General features: G+C 40.8%; 1 protein-coding gene and 1 long non-coding RNA gene across 3 annotated transcripts in view; one reads left to right on the top strand and one right to left on the bottom strand.

Moving 5' to 3' along the window:
* gfod1 (glucose-fructose oxidoreductase domain containing 1) overlaps positions 1-24,004 on the bottom strand; it is a 43,618-nt gene that overhangs the window by 15,211 nt on the left and 4,403 nt on the right. The window lies entirely within an intron of this gene.
* LOC146661608 (uncharacterized) lies at positions 6,598-23,750 on the top strand. 2 transcript variants are annotated; one of them, XR_014913235.1, is made up of 3 exons: positions 6,598-6,728; positions 6,807-6,973; positions 23,620-23,750. It is a non-coding gene; the product is annotated as an uncharacterized LOC146661608 (long non-coding RNA). The 2 variants fall into 2 exon arrangements; XR_014913236.1 differs by lacking the exon at positions 23,620-23,750 and adding an exon at positions 8,027-8,290.

The following is a 24,004-nucleotide window of genomic DNA, read 5'->3' as shown; positions in this document are numbered from 1 at the left end:
AGTGGGGGAGGTTGTAGCCCAGCTAGAAAAAAAGAGCAGTGGAAAGTAGTTTTTTTTTTCATGTATAATGTAAAGAATTTAGTCATTTCTTTTTTCTTTTATGTTTAAAGGAAGATGTGGACCAATAAGATTATCTGTTGTCATTTAACTTGGCCAATCAGCAATGAGCTCCCAGTAACCCTTGCTGTTGACCTTGATCACATGATTTCCTGTGTTGCCATTTTCGTTCCTGTTCATATAATGCCATGTGCCAGAGAAACTAATGTTCCCGAAGTCGAATCGCTAGGAGTTAAAAGCAAGTCTGCTGCAGTTGTTTTTGGTTGTTCAGAGTTTCACCCTGTCAACGGTCAGGTTTTTTTGTTATCTGGTAAAAGGATGACTCGACAGACGGACCCAGTCTGAAGCAAGCCCCATCGAGGAGCAGTGATTCCACAGTTCCAGTTAACTGGATGGCGAGCCAACCCGAAATTGAAAAGGATTTGCCAAGGTTTTATTGAAGCCAAAGTTTCGTTCCCATTGAAGCTTCAGATACCTGCAGGACTACGAACTTTCTTCCTTCATCGGAGTGTGGTAGGACAAACATTAAACAAACTGAACGGGCCCCAACGATCCATCAGTTATCAGACATTATCCACTCATATAATTGACTCAGAGAAAGCTGTATGCGCGCACTTTTATTTAGTTTGTTATTTTGGGGGAAATATTTTGTATTTTATTTTATTGTTTTTTCATTACATTGTTGCAGCTGCTGTGTGTCAAATATAACAAATTTGTGAACAGTATATTGTGGTGTGGTCTCTTCTTATTGGTGTTTATACCTTGGGCTCCTGCCGATCCTAGATCTTCTGATACTGGCTAGTGGGAGTTCGGTCATTCTTAATAATAATTCACAAGTTGGGTTACAGAGTCATAATATCCTCTTGAGCATAAAAACATCCCTTCCCCTGAAGAAACAATGCAAAGCTGCTAAATGTGGTAACTCCCACAACAACTGGCTCAAGATGTCATGAACTTTCAAGTAGTTCCTATCTGGGTCGTGAGAACTGTTAGTGTAAACTGCGCACCAATGGTGAATCCATGCAAAAAGGCAGTTTTGCAGTCTATATTATTGGCTCCACCAGCCAAACCTAATGAAGATCTTCTAAAGTCACTAAAAGCCATTTAGATGGGCTGCTGGGGTATTCCCATGATGTATTGAGTGGTAAATGGCCTGTATTTGTATAGCGCTTTTACTAGTCCCTAAGGACCCCAAAGCGCTTTACACATCCAGTCATCCACACACTGGTGATGGCAGCTACATTGTAGCCACAGCGGCAAGGCCGCCGAACAATGGTGCCACCGGGCCCTCTGACCACCACCAGTAGGCAACGGTTGAAGTGTCTTGCCCAAGGACACAACGACTGTCCGAGCCGGGGCTCGAACCAACAACATGCCAATTACAAGGCGAACGCCCAACTCTTGAGCCATGATCGCCCACATCGAGTGCATCTTCTTCAGTCACCTTTTTCACTCACTATGTGTTAATACACCTCTTTACATTTAATTATTAGTTATTATTAATCTCTAGATCTCTTCCAAAGTGTGTTTTTGTCCTGTCTTTATCCACCTAACCGCCCCTCCCAGTGGGTTTTCTCTGTATTATTGGCTTTACCTTAGAATATAAAGTGCCATGAAGCAACTGTTGTTGTGATTTATTAAATAAAAAGTCAATTAATTTGATACGTTGAATAATTGTTGGCAGGCATGCGTGATATTGCAGACATAACCATGGTGTACAGTAAGACCACACAGCTCACAGAGGTTTAGACAGGGTTCATTTGCATTACTGGATGCCTTATGGTAGAAGAGAGGAGAAAGACCGTGTACGAAACCCAATAAAAATCACTTCCAGCACATCAAAAGGCCCACTGGTGGCAGAAACACCCGAACACAACCAAGATGTGAGGCTGTATGTCTGTCCTCACATCACCGTTATAGTGATGGTACTGCAAAATATGCTGTTGAGGAGTAAGTTGCTTCGTACTCATTGATTTGTTGTTCAGTTTCTAGGCAGACGAAACAGAATCAGGCCAAGCACCAATTTTGCCTCGAGCCAACAGTTCAAACAAAATCAATTCTGAGTGACAGAAAAGAGACCCCCCCCCCACCGCAAAACCCTGAAATCTGTCTGCAAATTGCAATCGATTGTCAAACTGGCTCTGAATGACAAAAACATTGAAACAGCTGTGCTGTTCTTTACTACATCTTTGCAAAGAACATCAATGTTAATCAATAACACTCAATACTGTACAAAGTATAAAAAATATCCATCATGAGGACGCCTTGAATGCATACAACCAGTGCAAAGCAGAAGTAAACAGTCTCTGTGGCCACAATAGTAAATGATGAAACATACTGTAGAACAAAGTCAACATAGTGACACAGTATAGTTCATAGTATACAGAAATCTATATAAACTTCAACAGAAGCCCATCTTTGTTTGCGGTGTGGCCAGTACCACAAGGTTCTTGTAAAAAAAGCCAGTTAACTTATATCTTTTTGTCAATGAAGATAATGTGTTACATTAAATTTCAATTTTTTATGTGTATGTTTTTTTCATGTGTAAAGACAGGTAATGTGAATAGTAATCTACATTAACTAGCTTAAATGTTCTAGGTTTTCACAAAAGATGCATACAACCACTGACAGGCACAGGAGCAGAAACGCTGCTTCCTCTAAACCGCGCAGTTGGAACCTTTTCTCTTGTAAGACCGGTAAATACAAAACAACGGCTGGCCTGTTCCATATTAGAAAAACTCTGACTGACCACACGTGGTACCTGTTGTACTGTTTTAGTTTGATAAGAATAAAGAACTCAAAGAGGATAACTACAGACCACTGTACTGAATAAAGGTGCATTTTTAAATCCATTTGTATTTGTAAGTGAAAGAATGTGGTATTTTCTCTGCACAATCATGCTTATGTCTTAAAACCTTTGACTGACTGGGGGGGTCTAAGCCTCCCACTAGTGTCGGGCTGTTGCTAAGGATTTATTTTGACTGATACGCTGACACTGAGCTGTTCTTGTGGCCACTTCTGCCACTGTTAGCTTAATGCACTGTAAATGCTCTAGATTCACACTGTCAACAGGGAGTCAAATAATAAAGGATATGTACACACAATCTAAAAGCATTGCTTCACATACTGTACACATTCCTTGAGCCCTCAGAGTGTGAAAAGCTTCATAGTGGAGTCCCGGCTGAGGCTGCCTGTGGGTGAACTAGCAGTTTTGGAAGTGAACTTCAGCTCCAATTAGCCAGGTCAGGATATTAATCCCTCTGACCCAGTTCTGAGGATCGCTAAGGGAGCCCCTCCCCCCCCACCCATTACCCAGCCACTGTGCACACACACACAAAGCAAAAAATATTTACCCACGTCCCCTTCGTCTTGGCAGCAACACACAGAAACAGATACAGGAAAAGACACACTGCCTCGGGTGAGACTCTTCAGGCTAAATGCTAAATGTTCTTGATGGGGTATTTTGGTTTTCATATGAAGCACTAGCTTGCCTAGTTACAACACAATACAGAACAATAGAATACAAACAATACAAAAATGACAAAGAATACTGGAACTTTTTATACTGTTATTCTTATGGTTGTGCTGTCATGCCAAACTAAAGTGTGACCTTTATGGAGATGAAAAGCGGCTTCTCTTCAGATCAGCAACGACCTTTCGTTCCTTGTCTACAAAGCTCTGAAAGGTCGAGCCTGGCTTAGGCAGGTCAGACTGATGAGTCAGGGGAGCTACTCTGCTGAAGTGTGACTCAGACAGTGAGAGGACACATCGTGTGTTTGCGCAACAGATTATGGATGCACCTGAGCACAAGGTGCTATCATAGCAACCACTGCAGTAAACCAACGGCTGGGAGATGAAATGATACAGCGCTAATGCTGTATTTGGTAGACCAGAATTAAAAGTGAATAGAGGAGCGTGAGAAGAAATACGAGTGCAGAGCACAGAGCAAAGAGTACAAAAAAAAAGAAGAGGAGGACGATGGGAAATGGAGCGAAAGCAATTGTAAATTTAAGAAATCACATGGGAATCCCTTGAAAGATGGGATGCCAAAGAAAGATACAGTGTCATCAGTACAACTAGGCAGGACTTCCAAGAGTAAACAAATGGCACTCGAATGGATAAGGATTGAGGGTAAAATACAATACTTTGTGTACTTACAGCAGTATTGTGGGCCATATACAGCTCCCCGTAAGGGACCTGAAGAGCTCAATTTAGTGGGCGATCTATGCTCCAACACTCAGTTGTGAGCATTGGGAAGTGAGAAACGTTGAGTTGATGTTAATCTCTAGACATATCATCTCTAGACAGACGTGCTTCCTTTCTGCATCTGAAATTTTTGTTAGTTACAGAAACAACAGCACCAAGTAATACCTAGTCTAAGGGGAAACCCTGAGATTAGGTGTACTGGCGCAGCATATGGGAAGGAATTAATGAGGAATTAATTAGAAATAAGAAACATAATAACTTTTTTGTCAGACAGACTTAGACTTCCAACTGAATTTATCAAGACGCTTGATGTAACCTAACATTGACTGTTAACAGCCTGCTTTGCTCTCAATTTGTTTAACAAACAGCTCATGTATAAATTCAATATATGATTTTAAATTGCTAAGTTGATTGAGGACATTACATGTAAGCTTTTATTTCCAGTTTATCTATTAGTACATACCAAGTAGTCCTGATCGGCATCTGCACCTTATAGCTAGCAGACACAAACAGCGGAGTGTTATGTTGAGGTGCTCAAAAAATTCATTTGAAATAAACTGTCACTTAAAAAACCCTTACTCCGTTTATGCTTGCTCCTCTTCTGTGCTACTAATTAGATGTTCAAGCACTGTAACCCACTTTACACCTGCACCATGAACACATCACAGATGTACCTTCAATGGAAGCGACACCAGGATGCCAGACATGAAAAATGAACTCATTCGACAGTAATACGCACTGACCTGCCTATCAGATTTAAGTGGTCATTAAATTAAGGTGTTCTGGATTATTGGAGCCCTACCTAGGATGTAACAACTGGGATAAGTGCAAATTCTGACCTGCTTGGTTGCCACAGGGCTGGTAGGAATCAGCCTATAACCTGCCTCTGTTCCTGATGCCATTCTGTTAAGGCTGCTTCTCTCCTGGCCAACCTCGCTTTATTGAAATACTGTATATTGCAATTTAGCTGGTCTTTGAGCCTTCAGTGTGTTAACAGTGGTGGTTGATAATCTACTGGATGTACAGCTAGTAAGCTTCTTCTTTTTCTTAATGTGTGCCACATGTGAGATCAACAGTGGAAAATATCCTTAGATATACGGTAGGTTTAGTGTAAAGGCCTGACGCTGGGGGTTAGGGTTGGTCGAATAGCTACACTTCCTCAGGATTGGTGGGGTAAATTGAAGCTCAAATCGCAGGTAAAGTTCCTGACCCAGTGGGAGAGCAGTAATGGAGCAGAAAAAACCCTTGAGCACAGAGGCTCAGTCCCTTAGCATCAGTAATTCACATATAAGACTTATCTAACCAACAGATTTAAAGGCAAAGAGAGAGGAAGGCCCTGCATTAGAGGGGAAAAGGACAATCACACTCCTATAGATATGACAAGAGTATTAATAGATTATAAAGAGGCCAGTAATGGGGATGCATCATTCTTTACTGTGTAAATCCAGACAATGTACCATGGAAGCAGGTATGCAGCAGGAGCAGCAGCATTGCATAAGAGTCACTGACATTTTGCAAAGCAGGTTGTACAAGACTGCCATTTTTTAGCTTTCTAGGATTAGAAGCTTCCTTCAGTGAACAGTGGTAGCACGCTTCCCTCCAGGTGCCTTCAGGTGCACGCTCCTGACAACTTGCCTAACAAATCAGCCGACCTCACAGACTGAAAACACACCCCATCGCCTCACAGACCTGACGTCCAAAAAAGAAGTAAATTGCAGAAACGTGTTCCTGCTACAAGCTGGAAAGGCAGAAACACCACCCAGCAGGTGACTACTTTTAATTTATTTGCTCGCACATATTCTGATCATGACCCTCTAGTGAAAAACAAAAGTTAATTCCTTAATCTCATTGCAGGGAGAGGAGAATGAGGCAGACAGGGGCTTTGTAATTAATTGGACGGAACAGATGAGTCACTGAATCTTGAATGGATGAGCCATGTGCAGCATGTTAACATCGTTACAGCAATAAGTATGAGATCGTGTACAATCAATTTTAACAGTGCAACCACTGCAGCAGTTAGCAGCAATTTCTACTAAGTTAACATATGCAGAGAAAAAGAAAAAGCATTCAAAACATGTAGTTCTTGTCAGTCATACATAGGGATGGGTATCGAAAACCACTGTTTCAGTTCCTTGAAATTGTTTGCCATTTTTGCAAACGATTCCCTTATCGATTCCAGTCGCCCTGACTGACGTCACCACGTTGCGGAGCGTCATTTACCTGGCAGGAAACATGGCGGCTCAAACGCTCAAAAGTTTGGTTATACTTTACGAGAACGGATGACAACAGGGCAACTTGCAATACTTGCAAAGTAGATACTTCATTTAAGGGAGGAAACACCACGAATATGCAAAAGCATTTGCTCACAAAACACGCGATCGTGTTTTTAATTCTGCTCCGGACTCGTGAATCTCAACCCAGCAGCAGCGGTAACGTTTACACGTCCTCTCCCATTAATGCGGCAGGTAAATAATCAACTAACAGTGCATATTATGTTAGCGCGATCTGCCTTATTACAAAACCTGCCATTACTGTGCATTTAGGCCACCATGATGAGAGAGACAGACAGAGTCTGGCTCAGATGCTGGCAGTTCTCGCTGCAGTCTACCGGTAGCGTCTCCTTTCAGGCCAGGATAGACGAATGTCACCGAGCAGTGACTCAGTTTGTGGTAAAAGGCTTGAACCCATTTGCCACAGCAGATGATTTTCGGTAAGTGAATGTGTTTAATTGTAGGCAGGGACATTTCTGGATATTCTTGTGTAATTGCTACAGAATAATTTATGTTACACTTTGTTATTGCTACAGAAGAATATTTATTTTATTATTTTACATTTACAATTTTTTTCCTGGGGACCCTGTGACACCCCATTGAAGAGCCGTAGGCTGTGGCTCTCTTAAGATCTCACTGTTGGGTTTGTAAGGCCATGTTACTCCTAACTTTCTATCTTGTTCAAAGAGAAGATATAAATGGTAAAATGGTAAATGGCCTGTATTTATATAGCGCTTTACTAGTCCCTAAGGACCCCAAAGCGCTTTACATATCCAGTCATCCACCCATTCACACACACATTCACACATATAAAACAAAGTTCTAAGCTAATCGACCTTAGTGTTCTCCTTTTTTAAAAATAAGAATCGATAAAGAATCGAAAATGGAATCGGAATCATGAAAATCTTATCAATACCCATCCCTAGTCATACACATAAAAGTTGCTGAATTTAAAACCCACTGTCCTCTGCATACACACAAAGCATGCGTGACTTCCTGCAAGTTCTATTTATTAAAAACAGGATGTGCAATAAAGATGGTGACATGACAATTTTACAAACTCCTGTAAAAATCCATATACCTGCATGTTTACGCTTTACTGTCCACGCAGTATTGATCAAGTGCCAGCTGTTATTAGAAAACTTTACTGGTGCCAAAACAAACAAAGTGCATTAGGTGGAGATCCAATTAAGTGTTTATTTAGTCAAACTAGGCCATGTTTATCAGTGTTGGCTTCATTTTTCAGCCCCAAGAGGGTCCCACTTGATCTGGCCCCTGAGTTCATATATGGCTTATATGGAAACTGTTCACTGCTAACTGTTCATGTTACTTGTTCTATGACATTTACACATCAAAATATCAAAAATTACAGTGACAGTCTTTAATTCAGCCAAATTACCGCAATGAACAAGCGAAATTCTAAGTCTTGAAGGCTGTGATTGCTTCAGGTCCTGTAAATATGATTATTTTTGATATTCTTCCATTTTGCTAAGTCAACACTGGCTGGACAGAGACACTGACAGAGGAATGCCAGGATAGAGAAAGAGAGAGCAGCTGCATCATTACAAATGAAGGCCAACTTTCTCCAGTCCAGTGCTCCTCTCTGCTCACTGCCACACACATCATCTGGGCCTCTCTGCACGACTCGTGGCGTATCCTACAGGGCACCAAATATTCACTTCAGCAGACACACAAACGCAGGGCACAGCCTTGAAACACGAGAGGGAGGGTATGAGGCTGTGTGTGGTAGAGGGAATGCTTTCATTGCATGAGATCTCACACCTCCACTGTACAGGAGTGGCACTGCTGAGGAAGGAAAGGCTGGAAGTGTTGGCTGTGCAGGAAGGTCAGGCTGGGTTTAAGTGAGGGCGAGGCTCACTGACTTGCTTTTGATGGCAGAGCAAATACTGATCAGCAACACTGATACAATAAACTTGACTCACCAGCTGAAGAAATGGGGACAAAACCAGACTACAAGACCAGAGTTCACATTTAAATCCGCCTCTAATGCGGCCCTGTGGAAACAGCTGGAAAGGAAAACCAGGTGGCTCGAGAAGGATGCTGAAGGCATCATTGCAACAGCCAACACAATAGGCCCTCCGCCCGAGGAAGCCAGAAATAGGAAATGTAGGGGAACCAGTCAGGAGAAATAGCCATCTGCCACGCTGTGGCACGCACGTGCTCCTGCAGGGCGAGGGTCACAATGAGACGTGTCAGGGAGGAGCTTTCTACATTCCTATCCACTGATGAAATCGATATGTAGTAAAGCAGAGTTCACACGCAGCATTAGCTGGTATCATGATGTGTTTGAGTAAACAACACAGATTCTCTAAAGCCAGTATTACTATTCTCAGCATCTTTGAAGCAGTTTGTGCCTCACTGAATGGTTCTTCAGCACCAAACAGAAGCAGACACTAGGCAAGGCAGGCCAGGCTCATCTTTCTGCTCAATATTCCAAATTAAATTTAAGTTAAAGCAATTACACAGCAGAGAGGGGGTGGCAACAGAGCCCAGAAAAAATGGAGAATTAGACATTCTTATCAGTGTACACTGTATGCTTCTGGCTGGACATAAAGCAAACAAAAGCCAGCTGTCTGCTCACTAATTTGCTGTTTTTTGTGTATTCACACTGTGAAATTAGCATGTCAATAGAGACCTTGATAGCAGTGATGGATGAACGCAGCACTGTTTGCTCTACTGCTTTGGATTTCAAATCAATCTGCTTCGAGTCCAGAGGAGCGCAGTCACTGTTTAATGGAAACAAAATTTGGTAATATTTGGTGTCTGGTTCAAAAATGTTTAAAAGATCAATTTTGTTTCCTAACCGATTAAGAGATGCACATGTTTGATTTAGCATATTTTTATACTAACCCCAGAGTCTGTGTGTTCCCTCCCGTACACCACTACACAAAAGAACCACTACCTGTCTACTGACCAGCGTTATCACCTTCCTCCTTAAACAGCTAGTGGATAATCTGAATGACATTTCAGTAGGAAAACTTCCTTAAAAGGGTGTGTGCAAACAATGTCAACTGTTATACAAGATAAGTGTTAATGAGTTGATGTTTGGTGCAGTTTTTTGTTAACATGTGTACACAAGCTGCTATTTACTGAGAGCTTTGTATTCTCCAAGTGGACGTTTATTGCAACAAATTATCGGTTATGGTTTTTAAATCTATTTTCTGTATGCCAAAGATGTCAAGTGACATTCATGCATTTTACCGCTGATGTCAACTGATGCCAAAATGTTCATTCCTTGTGTATTATAAAGTATATAATGTTATTTAATGCATTTTTTTTTACAGTAATAGGCATTAAGTTTGGTGTCACCTTCTTGTCAACTGCTTTTGCTTGGAACTTTCCAGCTAATGCAAAGGCAGGGGGCATGTGTGGATGCCATATAACTTCTTTAACAAATCCTGGAGAAGCCCCAAACACTAAACTGCCTTATTTAAGATAATATTTATGCCAAACAGGAGTAAGAATTTGGTGGTGTTCATAGTGTTACGAGTCATGGAAAAAGCACACCTGGGGAGAGTACAGCCAGCAGATGGATAGGAATGATAAAACACTAGGTATTGCAACACTAAGTCCATTAGGACACAGTACAGCTATGAATGATAGGAAGCATTAGCCTCATTCAACCAGCTTTGGCCTCAGCTAATGCCCTTGAATCTCAAGGAGTTTAGCATCCCTAAATGTGCTTAAGTGCAGCTATTAACCCCAGCACCAGCGTGGCCCTCTGGCAACTGGCACTCCTTTGACTCGTAATCAAAGGAGTGGCTTCCACTAAAACCACAAGCACTATGGGCATGCATTAAGGTTGCTGCTGCCCATTGATAATGCAGGTATATGCAAACAGAAATGGCCATCCATACAATATGTCACAGTTAGCTAAATATTCCTACTGTGCAGTGATAAAAATGTATTTAGCACAAACAAAAAAAAAGTAATGGCAAAATTAGCCTTTATGTTTACCTCGGATCACAAAGAGTTTGCACGTGTCTGTAGTTGAAGAGCCCCCCCCCCCCCCCCCCCCAAGTTCCTCCAGGGTCTAATTAACTGCTGAGCTGAACGGCTACTTTTCCTCTCTCACCACTGACACACAAACACAGCATCCTAATCAGCACACTTCCCATCATGGCTCATGGTAACATGCACAGCTGAGACAGATAAAACAAGCCTGACAGTGATAGAGCTGTCTCCCAAAGAAGCACCTCTCTGTTACATTTTGCTTTCAGAGCTGCCTTAATTTACTATGTAGGTCAGGCAGAAGACTACCCAGACGCACATGTTTTTCCTCATGTAATTGCCACTTTAAGCTGGTTGGGCTCATTTACATATAAACAACTGCTTGCGGTCAGGCAAATATCACTTTAAATGCTTAGTCATGCGTACGTGTCAGCTCATTAGGTACAGAAAGAAGTAAAGTCAGACGACTTGATTTAGAAAAAAGCAAATAGAGGACTACAAGGACTGCAGTGAGCAAACCTGCTGTCATCAATAATAAATACGTAACTGACTCTTTGTCCCAGAGAAGCTGCTCTTAGGTGGCCAAAGTAACTGGCATTTAAAGCAGCCTGGGACAATGTGACAGAATAATGCACTAAAAATGTAAACGTGCTATATGTTAGGGTAAAGGACAGATGCCATGCATGAGGTAAAAGACACATGTAACTCTGCTGTTACTGTGTACAGTGTCTGAGAAAATATTGCCAAGTTTGAGCTTTTCAGTTCACAATAATAAAAAACAAACTGCATCTTCCAAAGGGATCGCACTAACAGGTGAGCATGCTAGAGTGGCCGTTTGGAAGAAGTCAGGCTTTGTCAAAACAAGAGGTGAGCTCCAGCCCTCCTTTCAGTTGGCTTCATTCAGAGCCATGAAGGGCGTCTTTGTGCCAGACTGAGCTGCTGTGAAGTGAAAGGAGGAGGCGACAGGAGGAAGGTCAGAATTGTAATGAGCAGCAGTGAGCTAACAGTTATCGTAAGGGACCCTGTATGGAGCACATGACAGCATGTGATTGTTAATGAGATGACTTCTAAGCTTATTACTTCTATATTGTGGGGAAAAAAAGGGAGCGGGGAAGGATAAAGTCATTCCATAGTGAACTTACACGTCGCTGAAGACCCACAGCTAACGCTACATAAGGAGGCAGACAGCTGTACCATAAACTGACACGTGAGTAAAGGGCAGTGAGCAATCATTAGTAATCATTAATGTCCTGAGATGCATGGGCGGGCAAGTGACTTAAGGCGCACGCTAATTAATTGACACGTTTTGATGCGATTGCGTTCACAAGAAAGACGTTCCACTATAACCATTATCACTGGAGAGGGATGGAGGAGGGAAAACACTTGGGCCAAGCAGGACTGTCGTCATGGTGATAATGCACCCCTCGTATCTGCCTGTCATCTGTAAAAATAAGGCTCTATTAGTTCCTGTCTCTTTCAGGTACCCGTCTCCTAAAGGGCACTTTCTTCTGATTGGCTGATTTGTGGAAGCCTGCCAAGGAGCAGGCGCTGCCTCGTTCTTTTGCCAAAGTGTTGGCACAGTGTTGTAAAACTACTAAAAAACAGTGACTGTGGCAATCTCTCAAATCCAGCCAAGCATGCTGGAGACTGAATCCAAACCAGAATTAGAAAACACAGCACAAACATGACAACGATTACTGTGGAACTTTGTTACACACATCAAATTACTGCACAGGTAACACTGTATCAAAAGCTGTATAGAGCAGTAGCTACATATGTCCCTGTTAAAAGGAGTAAATAAAAATATGTTACATTTCCTGACTAAAGTAACAGAGCTAGTTTTTTTTTTTTTTTTGCTATTGGCAAGCAACTGTGTATTATCTCACTTCACTTGATTAATTGGATGCTGGAATACTTAGAACAGCTAAAATAATACTTAAGTAGTGCATCGTCTTGCAGCGATAACAGTCCTTCTGATGCAGCTTGTGTTAATTTCTACTCAGTAAGGGCTCAATTTAACTAGTAACATATGAACATGTGAACAAAGTGCTGTCTGAAGAGGCCCCTGATCAATGTGACAACTTCCCCACACATAATTCTGCCAAACATATCACTTTAAGTCTCAAACATTATTATTATTCGTGGGTCACTAATATCAAGGGGAAGTCGTGTTTCCCGTCTCCATAAACAACAATTGCTTGAAACATAGCCCAATTACAAAGTAACTGCTGAGACGTGACACATAACGGTCTTAGAACCTGCAGTCAAAGACTCTAAATCGACAATGACGTTACATAAATAAACAGAGATGACCTCCATCAGCTGAGACAGACACACTGCCTTTTGAAAGATCTCTTTTTTTTTTTTGACCCAGTTGAATTTGGCTGGCAGTCTCCTGGCTGCTTTGGAAGTCATAACTCACTATGGCTGGGTTAACAGCAGACAGGGCACCGACACAATGCTTCATTCATGCGCCTTCTGGAGTCGTGAGATAAACGAGGTCAAAAAATGCAAAGCGCTTCTACGATGACTGTGCAGAGAACAGACATCGCAATGCGCCGCAGAAGAACATCAATGGTCAATAGGCAGGTCTGTGGGACTGGCTGAAAGAATGATTGAGCGAGATTGTGAAACATCGTGAACTCATCAAATTCTCCCCAGAGATCCAGATGTGCAGTGGTATGCAACTGCACAATGACACATCTGTGATTCTAAGAAATCCAAAAGGGTTGTAGCGGTCAGTGTAATTTAAATAACAGTGCTCTACTGTACGCAAAATCACCTCCAGTATTTGCATCTTTCAGTCTGATCACATGGATCATTTGCATACTGTGACAGAGAACAGTGGCTCTCAGCTTCTAGGCTTCTCACTATACTGGGGTAATGTGTGAACATATCATTGAAGCACCTTCAGCAGCAAACCTGAAGCCACACCTCTGTTTGAGGTGCCTTCCACCATATGCACATGAATACATACATTATCAAAATGCCATATATTGTATAAAAAAGATGCATTCAGCCACCACCGCCGCATCCATTTTGATCTCAAGTGTTTTAGTCACGTACATAATGAGTTTTGATGAAAGGGATGGATCTGATTATGCAACACATAACACTGCATGCCCATACAGTACTGACTTGGCATTTATTTTCATACAAATGATCCAAACAGTAAGTAAATAACACATTGTATTGAATATGATACAGTAACTGGGTCCATATACTCATTAGAGAAGTATTTACTGAGGTCAAAAAATAAGTAAGGCTCAGGATAAATTCTCACAGACTTCTATGCAAACCGACGTCTTTTTGCAACCGAGTAGTCGCCCCCTGCTGGGGAAATGCAGGTTTAAGGAACTTTCATGTTGGCTTCACATTCAGAACCAGGGACAGTTTTTATTTTAACTGCAGCCTACAATCAACACTCATTTCTGGCATAATAATAAGACTTAAACCCTCTCTCCCAGGAGAAAGGCCTCTGCTTAACACATAACACCACTTCTTAATTTCCAAGCAGGCTTTTTCTAGTCTTCATACTACCGACCTGATTTGGTTTGAAAAGATGTGTGACTGGCCGAGGTCTTCCGTCAGGGGCTAGAATTTCAAGTCAGAGCCCAGAGGAAGTGCAGCAATTTGGCTCCTGCTCAGATGACTTAAATTACAATATACTAAAAGGTTTACATGAATTTCCTATGTCCAGTGACGTCAAACAGACCACCTAATCTTATAAACCTAATGCGACATACCTGGGGAGCACTGAAAATCAGACAGACAAAGTTAGCAATTATCTGGACCGCACAAACAGAGCTGTTAGGGGCTTAAAAATCAGATAATTCCCTCAAGGAGGAGGCTGAATATATAACGTATGGCTAGAATCATGACTTCAAACAATGCTGAGAATGCTCAACTATTTCTGCTATATATAGTAAAAAAAAAATGGGACACTGATAACATGGGACCCATAGCACCTTTAAAAACTGATGATTTTAGACAATTCCTTTAAATGGTGGAGATTTAAATGAAGCTGGTTGCATGAAATCGCTCCATAGTGGTATCTGACTTCCTTTCATGCACCTGGCTGACTGGGATTGTGTGATAATAGCAAGTCAGTGGGAGACTGCAGCGACACAGTTACACCCGTGGTATGACTGAGTCATGCATGAGGGCAAGCTGGAAAGAATTTGTCAGAAAAATAAGAAGGATGGAAAGAGACATGAGTCAGAGAGATACATGACCAACAAAGATATTATTGATATGGAAAGAAGAAGAGAAAAACCTGATCTGTTTTCTATTTTTCTGAATCGTTCCATCTCTCCGTTTGTTTATTGGGCAGCTGGATATATTTCATATGTTACACACATGCACAGAGAAAGAAAAGAACACAAAGGGTCACCGGTCGTTAGCAGGAAAACGCTGAAAGAAATCCTCAATATCACCCAAGCGCACACTTCCCACACACAACAGGAAGTGAGACACACTTTACTACAGAGTACCCAAGTATCACTTCCTGTTGACCGCGTTGCTGCGTCGCACGTTACTCCGCAGTGTCAGTTTATGCTTTTTATTGCTCAAGCGTGATCTAAAAATAGGCCCAACAAGGTTAAAAAGGAAAAAAGTGCAGGACCTGGTGTGGTTACAATAGTCTTAGCGGAAAAACCGGACCAAAAACTTGGGGGCTTTAACTCATATCCGCACATGCCTCTTGTCCCTGTTCCCTGATGGCCAATTAAGACACACAGACAGACCTATTCCTGAACACAGCGCATAAAAGGACATCTGAGCGGAACAACAGAGGACAAGACGGGGAATAAAGAGCCACATAAGCTGATGACAGTGCATCAGCCGGCAGCATGCTAGAGAAGATGATGACGGGGCCACTGGTTAAGTTTGTGCAAGTTGAAAATATTACTCAAGTAGTTTCCCAACACCGCAGCTGATTGCACAGGTATCTTTGTTTTGACATGCTGCAGTTAGCTACACACAGACACTCAGTAAGTGGGAGTGTTTTAACAGGCTGATCAGCGAGGTGTTTTCAGGCCGGGAAGGAATTAAGTAGCGACGGGTCATAACAGGATAAGATATGAGTTAGCGTTTAGCCACATCGTCTGGCTCTTGTTTTTCACTGAATCATGTGGAAAACAGTACAGCTTTATTTATTGTTATTTTTTTAAAACTCGATTGCCCCTCTAAATATGTCTAATTTAGTCTTTCGACTAAAAAAACTATGACAAGTGTTTTACGTATTCCTACGACTGTGACTATGTGTTATTCTCACATTGCTCAGTCAGGCAACATGTAAATGTTCAAGGCATCAGTGTATGTATGAAGATGGCTTGAGTGTCACCAACACCTTATTCATTTAACATGTCACCCATGTGAACTGGTGATACAGCTGTAATGATTTCAACCATTATTTACCAGTAATAACTGTTGCCAATCCACCCCAGTGCGTTAGAGAGGATTTTCTTATATAATTCAGAAGCTAAGGATGGATGGATGGAATGAGAAGTAATGCCGGCTTCTCATTTCTCCTCATGTGGATAATAAAAATAAAGACAGAAACCTTTTCCACACACGGCAGATTTACTGACTGACACTAAACGAGAAATCTCTGAAAGCTTCTCTTCCATTCCTGTTCAAATATAATAATAGAGGAAAATATCCTCATTAAGACTCTAGTCTAATAATGCAGAATTATTCAACGCTAAAAGCCTGCCTCAAATCCCATTCTATATAAAAATCTGGCCTCCCTAATGCCCTTGGATTTAAAAACACACACACACAAACACACACACACATACACACACAATGTGATTCCTGTTCCAAAGCCTGGACCCCAAGTTCATGCCACACAACAGTCCCTAATGGGTCCATGCAGAAGAAAGCGGGCATGTCGAAGGGGCAGGGACGGGGAGGTTTCTACTTTCCTTTTCTCCAGGAATGCTCACTTGTCCGCACAGCGTGGCGGTGAGCTGAAAGAGCTTCCCCCGTCCGGCCATTCATCCAACACACAAAGGCAATTTCACAGGATGACAAGCTTTCTCTCTGCTTTTCTTCCTCACTGCTCCTCATCGTCTCTCAGTTCATTCCTCTGTCTCTAAAACACACTTTTTCACACTTGCACTCCCAGGCTGTCATTAACATGTTAATGGACATCCAGTAGAACATGAACGCAAACCAGTGGGAAACTTGTGGTGAAAAACACAAGCGGAGAAAGCAAAAAAAGAAGGCCTGGGAATGTCGGCATACCACTCTATCTCCTGGCTGACTCCGTCTGCGAGGGTGGTTAATTTCTCTGGAGCTAAACCACTCAGCAGCACCGCTCAGCCAAAGGGCCCTTCATCCATCAGGCTGATGAATGCAAGCAAAGTCACCCTGAAGAAAACGGAGCCCTTCTGTAGACTACATCAGAGGTGCTCTCTTCTCGTGTACCTTTTTATCATTTAAGAATGTGATAAATACAGAAAAAGGTTATTTTTCCATAATGAGTGACCTGCTCTGGTTATAGCAACTCAAACAGAAAACACTAACACTGGTTGGACTCCCTCATTTATACAATGTGGTTTAACCACAATGGTGTGTGTGGTAGCTGGAAATAAGTCATCAGATGACAAGATTAATTAGAAATGTTAGCTAGTTAATATGCACTTTATTAACCCCTAAGTTGCTTTTCTGCAGCCAATATTTAGCTGTTCCAAACAGCTTGATTTTTTTTTATATCATACTCTGTAATGTTTATCTAAAACAACATGCCATGATGTGGTAATAGTTGGAAATTTGGAAAATTATGCATCAATTGTCCTGACATACAGGCATACATTTGGTGGTGTGGCCTTCCTAATGCATTCACACATTTGTAGCTATGACTGGCCTAGTAGCAGCTAGCTAGTGTTAGCGTAGCTGTCACTTTAACAATAGAGAACAAACTCCACACACAAAGCATTTTCACACATGCTCTTATGCATTATGATAAAGAAATAGTTTTTTTTTTTTTTTAAATTTCCACATCTGGCAAACACACTGAAGCGGGTAAACATAGGAAAAACAACTTCATGGTTTTCAGGCTATTGCTAACAAAGGAAATGCAAGCTAAGCTAAGATGTATTTTTAATAACACATGTACAATTAACATTTCTTTTAAGCTTGTTAACAATATGAATGTTAAACTAATTTAATGACACTCATTTTACATTTTCTTTTTTCTTCAGTGATGACAAATTTGCCTGACTATTCTCTTGTAATTTGTACATTTGGGCATCGTTTGCACTTTAAACATGTTCAGTGGGCTGCCAGAGAGCTCATCACCAGTCAAAAGTGCTGTTAGGTAAGCGTATCAGAGGTGGAAACATGTATTTATGATGACATCCTTAGTATTCAAGTTATAAATAAACCCGTGCCTTTGGGTGGCCCTGCAGAGCAGGTGTCTGAGAGCTTGTGTAGTGCTGATGAACCATGGGCATGATTTAGATTTCAAACTACTGCAGATATCATCTACTGTTAACTGTAGCAGTCCTCTATTATGATGACAGCTCAATAACACACTGCATGTTTAGCGTCACTCAAACCCCCTTGACCTGATTACTGCTGGCTTTTAGTCTGCATAATGCTTCATAGTTACCTGTTATCTACACACTGTTCATATTGATCATGCAGGAACAACACAAACACGGGGATACCTAAAGAAAATGTTTGGATTTGTTTATGTGCTGGACTGGACCAAGACAGAAAAGTTGAATGCGGTAAAACCTAAACAGTGAACTGAAAGATGCTAAAGATGCTACAGTTATATTTTTCTGCGGGCTTTCATTATAGCCAACATCCTTCACATTACACACAGTCACATTATGGAGACGAGCGATTGCCCAAACTGTCCATCTACTGAGCTTTACATGCTATAATTAGCAGGTACAGTCTGGTCCAGTCAGCAGCATGAACGAGCGTCTGGCTGTGCAGCTTAGATATCTTCTATCAGTGAGACGAGAGAAACCAGATTCACATTTGATAATTCAATTACAGTTTTTTTAATTTCAAAGGGCAGTCACTTCAAGGGGCCTTATATTCTAAGGTAAAAGATGTTACAATAACATAGAGAAAAACCCAACAATCAGATGACTCCCTATGAGCAAACATTTGGTGACACTGGGAAGGAAAAACTCCCTTTTAACAGGAAGAAACCATCAGCAGAACAGCACGCAGGGAGGGAGACAGGACAAATACACTTTAAAAAGGACTGAGGAAGCTTTTCAACAGGTGTTCTGATTTCAGTGTGTCCAAGTAGGACTTTATCACCTTCATACTCATGTAGCCATTCAGAGATGTCACCTGCCCCATGGAAGGAGCATTAGACCACTCTTGACAGGACAGAATTGTTAAAGGACTAAAGTGATCACCCAGTACAACTCTGCATTTATTTAGAGGGAATTCTCTCAAAGGTAGGGATCCATCAAATCCATTCAAATCCATCTTGTGGTCCAAATTAGAGTCCTTATCAGGTCAATTCTTGCTCAAGGGTTCAAGTTTTTCTGTTGATTTGTCATTATCACGTACGTATTACTAATCAACCTGAATAATGACTGATGCAGAAAACACACCCCAGTGCTGTCAGTTTCATGCTCAGCAGTCATGCTGTGCGGCTGCTTGACCTTTTCAACTTCCTTGTGATCTATGTTGCATTTTTCTCAGAATTACAACAGAAATCGATTTTGGAATTTCACAATGACACAAGTGATGAAGTGAATAATTGAAAGGGATTTTACACAAACGTCACAAGGTGCCAACAGTCGCTTTAAAAAGACACAGCATGCTGTGCTGTGCCTGTTGCTCATCACTGTAAAAGTGCACCGCAGAGCTGAGCTGTAGAGCTGCACTTCCTTCGCCTTCAACAAAACGGAACCACACGAGGGGACAGAAAGCGCACCTGAAACTCATGCTCGTCTTACATTTCAGTTCAACTCTCAGATTCCCCATTAGCGTGTGACCCACAGCCATTCAAGCTTCTGCGAAAACGAGAACATTTATCAGAATAAAAGCACAATCTTAACAAGGTGATTAGTGACCCAGTATGCTCATTTTCACCTATATACTTTTATCCTTGGCCTCCACTAAAGTAGTTTTGTGTAATACACATTTCAGATACACGTTTGAATATCAGTGTCCACCACTTTAACATTATATATGTGACAGAAGACAAAGAAAAACCTCAACACTTTAAGTAGTGTGAGACTATAGTCCAACTCTCAGGCACTTACTGGACCGTCAACAGTCTGAAGTATTTTTGTTCATGCAGGGACACCTGAGAACCTTTGCACAGCCTTCTGAATGATCCCCAAAACAGGACCGGGCACTTACAGGATGACAAACTGGGGCATCGTCCTTCTTCTTTTTCTTGCATTTTCACAAAGCATCTACCCAGGAGGAAGTTAAAGAACAGAAATGATTCTACTGCAAAGCTATACAGGACACCTAAAACCAACGGGACTGAAATGTATTGTACATATGTCTCAACAACCTGAGGGCATTACTCTGGATGCAGCAAACTGGAAACGCTAATACAAGCTTCACACCACAGGAGTGCTAGATTAATAAGAAAGAGAAACCAGAGGAAGAACTGCAAAAGAAATCCCAATGGAAGCCAAGAAGCTGCTCAACAAGACCGACAGGTTCACTGTAATGTAGACCAAGTATGCTTATCTGCTCATGTAAAACCTGAAGAACATGTGTGGTGCTGTTCGCTTCCACCGGTGATTTTCCATTTTCCCAAAATCCTCGTGGTTATTATTAGTTCTTAATTCTGTACTCAGTCATTCAAGCAGGGGTAAAGGGAGGACACACAATACAGAGACGGCTGGCTGGATGATGTAACTGTTAATATTAACAGTCAGACTTTAATTTCACTGAGTAAACCCAACTTGGATTTAAAAACAAGTAAATATTGAATATTTCTTTCAATTTGATTTGGTGAGATCAATTAAAACAATCATTGTTTTGTCTGTTGGAAATTCAGTTTATGTAGACAGCAGCTGATATGTGATTTTCAATGATTTATCACAGTTATTTGATAAGATAAGATAAGATAACCTTTATTAGTCCCACACGTGGGAAATTTGTTATATTATGTATTATTATTATGTTATGTATTATCAAATAAGATTGCATGTAATTGCCAACTAAACTCCAGTCAGTCTCAGACTGATATCAGACACAAAGCAGACTGACTTTATCTGAGGGCAACAGTGATCTTATTCTACACCTATTTAAATAAAAATAAATATAGTGAGATAACTTTATTTAATGAATAAAACAGATATATAGACAAAGTTTAACTGTCATTTGATTTGACAAAAGATGATAAATTGCAGTATATTTTACTGCAACACTTAGTGTACTGCTAAATACTAAAAATTATATAATATTATTATATGATGAATGACTTATTCTCACCTTCAGCATAGAACATCCTAATATGAAATAATATATGACTGTAAGCTTTTGTTACCCCAAATATTCAACTATTATGGACGGATTATAAGACGACAAACACATAAACCAAACATTTTTAGATTTATGTCTAATTTTGCATTCAATGTATGTTGAATTCAATTGTTGAATTAAATGTTTGCAAAGTACAATCAGTATTAGACGTTGTGTTCATGCATCACAAAAGTCAAATGAAGAGAGGGTAAAAACAAACCGGTCAATGTGGTCAAAGGCAAAGTTCACATTCTTCTGTTGAAGAAGCCTGATCACATTTCAGCTCATGAGGTAAGCAATAAGCAATGAGGAATGAGCAATAAGCAGGCCACAGGCAGATTACTATCAGCTCACACGCCCTGATAAAAGAGGAAGTTTTAGTGCTTCAGTCCCTCGGGTCAGCCAATCAGTGACTGCGTAAGACTTTCACAGAGCTGTCGTGAAAACGGTGATGCAAGAAAGGGCAGGCGTGTGGGCCGTGTCTGCTGATGAAATTTCAGTGGTCAGCTGATATTGCGATTCACTGTAATTTTATTTTCAACTTTACCACCAAGTCTGCCATCTGTAAAATTTACCACTGCTTTCTACGAGCATCTACTTGGAGTTCAAGTCCAGTCACGGTGTGAGTGCGTATATCTGATAAACATTACACAATTTTATAACAATTATTAACCACAAAAAGTGATCCCAGAATGTGGCTGTTACATCTGCTCAGTGTGCATGTGTGACACCTGAGATAGTTGTCTCTCTATCTTGATCTTAGCTTTCTATTTTGGTTTCTTTTCTTGTGTTACAAACTAAACTTTCTACACTAACAAGCAAAAATGCTGTTTTAATTCAAAGCTTTGACAAAACACACTGGAGTTCACCTCTCATCTGAAACCACTTTAAAGTTTCACTTTCACTTGCTGCTCACTATTGTTTTCACTGGCAAAAGATGGCAGTACTCCACAATATTAGCACATGTTAGAGAGACGCTTGTTCTTGGCTGCTAGGCGTCCAAGTTCTGCACCATGCGAAGGTGAGGACACAAGCATGCGTGCTAACACGGCTGCTGGAAGACACTGAGCTGATAATTAAAGCTCGCGCAAAGGGGGTGATTCTCTTGGAAAGGACAGTCCTGCATTAGTGTGATCAAATACTATTTGCCTATTTGCACTACTCTGCCTGGTTTGCACTCAATGTCATTTACCCTTATATTGTATATTGTATAGCTTTCTTGTTATATGTAAAATTGTATTATATTATTTAATTTTTTTACTTTAAAATATTTTACTTGCATTTTTAATCACTCTTATATTTAAATGTTCATTTTCTATTTTATCTAGGGATTGAGAGTAACGAAGTTTCTATTCTCTGTATGTCCTGTACATGTGGCAGAATTGACAATAAAGTTGACTTTGACTTTGAAAAAAAAAATAAAATAAAATAAAATAAAATTCTGAATTTCGCAACAGTTGCCAGCACAGATAAAAAGGTCAGACAGATGCAATTTCTTATTCGTGTTGACAGTCCCATGTCTTTGTCATTTGATGGGGTTTAATGAATACTGGAAGAACTCGAACACTTTGTCTGATAAGAAACAATCGAGCGGCAGTCCGAATTTTCCAACTAAAGGTGGAATGATTGCACACGTTTGGCTCTTTTCAAAGTGAGAAATTCCCATGTGAACCTAATGGTGACATTGTTACCTAGCAATAGGTCATCTACCTTTGAGAGGAATTAACTGAGCTGTTGTGAATCAGTGTTCCATAAATATGATGCAACTGAAAGGAGAGAAAAATATCTGGACCAGTAATTTCCCACACTTCTTAACACATTACCATGTGGCTGCTGATAAAACACTAAGAATTAGCATCAAGCTACATGTATTATTATTTTGTGTGTGTGTGTGTGTGTGTGTGTGTGTTCATTATATCTACCAATAAACATTTATATTCTTGAAAAATCTGAATTTCTAACCTTTAAATTAAAACTGCTCCAGTCATGTTAGCGTGACAAAGCTAGCTCCTAACTCAGAGCGAGCTAATGGCTCAGTCACATGAGTGAATTTCTGTTTATTTAGACAAATATTTAATTACTGCAGTTAACCGGCGTATAATCACAATCACAGTCTGATATCAGACTGATAACCAATATCTGACTGCTCCGTCTTAGGGCAATATTTATGGCGGCTTTTAGTGATGGCATTGTTGTGCAATCTTATTTTGTAGTTTTGCTTTAGTAAAGTTTTCCTTTAAGGACAGACTTTGCAGTTAAATTATATTTTATTGCAATATCACAATGTTAAGAAATTGTGATAACATTGTATCATGAATGAATCGCGGGTTCATGGGTTGTCTGCTGATTCCCACCCTTAATTGAAAGGGCCTCAACTTTCCGGTGCCAGCTTCAACTCCAGGCAAACTCATCTGATCTCTTTTGAAGAACAAGGACTGATTGATTTAAAAATAGATAAAGAAATAAAAGGTTTATCTATATGGAAAATAATTAACAGCTGCAGTAGCAAAGTTTTGTGTGTCTATAAAGCAGTAAAGGAACCTAAAAAATGTACAGTATCATGTTTATAATATTCTGACTTGGTGTGATTATGGAGGCCGAGTTCAACAGAATTTGCAAACACTGTTTCATGTTTGCCCAACAGAACGCCAACAGGATCGGGCCCAGACGCAGACCGGCTGAAGAGAGGTGGGTGGAAAGGAACAGGCGGCGCACATGCAGTGAAGCTAAGAGGAAATGAGCTGGGAGGAAAGAGAGGAGGAAGAAGGGCTAGTGACAGAGCTGATGTAGTTGGCATGCGGGTCCAGTTGAGTTCACTGGGACAGACTCACTTCGTTTGAGCAACCTTTAACACTGAAAAGATAGTTTTTGCTCCCTTGTTGTCACGTGCCTGTGCTGGTGTGACTTCTGATTTAGGGTATGCATAAGTACATACTGAGAAGACTGCAGTCATGGCATGAGCAAATATCCACTGTACATCAGTCCCATCCCTTTTGTTAGCTCATGTTACAGAATCAGGTGAAGCCAGG

This window comes from Rhamphochromis longiceps, linkage group LG9 (genome assembly GCF_057381845.1).
Source record: "Rhamphochromis longiceps isolate RC_006_pf linkage group LG9, R_longiceps_female_GT1.1, whole genome shotgun sequence".
Classification (NCBI taxonomy): Eukaryota; Metazoa; Chordata; class Actinopteri; order Cichliformes; family Cichlidae; genus Rhamphochromis; species Rhamphochromis longiceps.
This window is presented reverse-complemented; position numbering and strand designations above follow the sequence as displayed.